Below are 2,740 nucleotides of genomic sequence, written 5' to 3' on the forward strand. Positions count from 1 at the left end.
CACACAGCCTGTACACATACATATATCACACACACAGCCTGTACACAGACATATATCACACACACAGACTGTACACAGACATATATCACACACCCAGTCAGTACACAGACATATATCACACACACAGTATGTACACAGACATATATCACACACACAGCCTGTACACAGACATATATCACACACACAGCCTGTACACAGACATATATCACACACACAGACTGTACACAGACATATATCACACACACAGACTGTACACAGACATATATCACACACACAGCCTGTACACAGACATATATCACACACACAGCCTGTACACATACATATATCACACACACAGCCTGTACACAGACATATATCACACACACAGACTGTACACAGACATATATCACACACACAGCCTGTACACAGACATATATCACACACACAGACTGTACACAGACATATATCACACACACAGACTGTACACAGACATATATCACACACACAGACTGTACACAGACATATATCACACACACAGCCTGTACACAGACATATATCACACACACAGACTGTACACAGACATATATCACACACACAGACTGTACACAGACATATATCACACACACAGTCTGTACACAGACATATATCACACACACAGACTGTACACAGACATATATCACACACACAGTCTGTACACAGACATATATCACACACACAGCCTGTACACAGACATATATCACACACACAGCCTGTACACATACATATATCACACACACAGCCTGTACACAGACATATATCACACACACAGACTGTACACAGACATATATCACACACCCAGTCAGTACACAGACATATATCACACACACAGTATGTACACAGACATATATCACACACACAGCCTGTACACAGACATATATCACACACACAGCCTGTACACAGACATATATCACACACACAGACTGTACACAGACATATATCACACACACAGACTGTACACAGACATATATCACACACACAGACTGTACACAGACATATATCACACACACAGTCTGTACACAGACATATATCACACACACAGACTGTACACAGACATATATCACACACACAGACTGTACACAGACATATATCACACACACAGACTGTACACAGACATATATCACACACACAGTCTGTACACAGACATATATCACATACACAGCCGGCTCCTGATCCCAGTTTACATGACGTCACACAGACTGGGTTGCCAGGTTACTGACGTCACACGCGCTGGGGCGGTTACCGGCAGGTTTCAAATCAGGAGCCACGTGACTGGGAGCGGCCCCGCCTCCGGCTGTAGGAGTGGGCGGGGCGATTCTGGAGCTGTGCCCGGCCACGATTGGTCCAGGGAGCTGTCAATTAGCTGCTTTCACCCAATAGCAGCGACCAATGACATCAACTCCCTTACCGCGATCTGCGCATGTACTGCATCCCCGGATGATGACGGTTGGTGAAGGAAGTACAAAATGGCGGAAGTTGATGGGCGGCTAAGGGTAAATGTCCCGGGGGGAGAGGGAGGGATAGAGGGAGAGGGAGAGGGGGAGGGGGCCGGGGCCGGGGCCGGGGCCGGACTGTGGGAGCTTTACTCTGTATCTAACCCCCTGTACCTGCCCCGGAATGTTTGATGGACAGTCTAGAGGGAGCACCTCTATCTTTCTCAGTGCTTGCTCTACTCCCTTTACTCTGAATCTCTCTCCGCCTCTCATTTCTCTGCCTCACTGACTCTCAGCCTTTCTTTTATCTGCGTTGGTTTCCCTGCTTCACTCAGCCCACTTCTCTCTCTCCACCCCAAGCTCTGCCTATCTCGCCTAAATCAGCTCTTTGCCTCATTCTCCATCCACCCCCCACTCCTCTATCACCACATTTCTTTCAAACCCCTCCCCCAACTCCTCTTCACCCTTCTCTCCAAACCCCTCACCCCAACTCCTCTTCACCCTTCTCTCCAAACCCCTCACCCCAACTCCTCTTCACCCTTCTCTCCAAACCCCTCCCCCAACTCCTCTTCACCCTTCTCTCCAAACCCCTCCCCCAACTCCTCTTCACCCTTCTCTCCAAACCCCTCCCCCAACTCCTCTTCACCCTTCTCTCCAAACCCCTCACCCCAACTCCTCTTCACCCTTCTCTCCAAACCCCTCACCCCAACTCCTCTTCACCCTTCTCTCCAAACCCCTCCCCCAACTCCTCTTCACCCTTCTCTCCAAACCCCTCACCCCAACTCCTCTTCACCCTTCTCTCCAAACCTAGCTCCCCCAACTCCTCTTTCACCCCATTTCTTCCAAACCCCTCCCCCAACTCCTCTTTCACCCTTCTCTCCAAACCCTCCCCCAACTCCTCTTTCACCCCATTTCTTCCAAACCCCTCCCCCAACTCCTCTTTCACCCTTCTCTCCAAACCCTCCCCCAACTCCTCTTTCACCCCATTTCTTCCAAACCCCTCCCCCAACTCCTCTTTCACCCTTCTCTCCAAACCTAGCTCCCCCAACTCCTCTTTCACCCTTCTCTCCAAACCTAGCTCCCCCAACTCCTCTTTCACCCTTCTCTCCAAACCCCTCCCCCAACTCCTCTTTCACCCTTCTCTCCAAACCTAGCTCCCCCAACTCCTCTTTCACCCTTCTCTCCAAACCCCTCTCCCAACTCCTCTTTCACCCTTCTCTCCAAACCTAGCTCCCCCAATCCTCTTTCACCCTTCTCTCCAAACCTAGCTCCCCCAACTCCTCTTTCACCCT

This window comes from Pristiophorus japonicus, unplaced genomic scaffold (genome assembly GCF_044704955.1).
Source record: "Pristiophorus japonicus isolate sPriJap1 unplaced genomic scaffold, sPriJap1.hap1 HAP1_SCAFFOLD_115, whole genome shotgun sequence".
Lineage (NCBI taxonomy): Eukaryota > Metazoa > Chordata > Chondrichthyes > Pristiophoridae > Pristiophorus > Pristiophorus japonicus.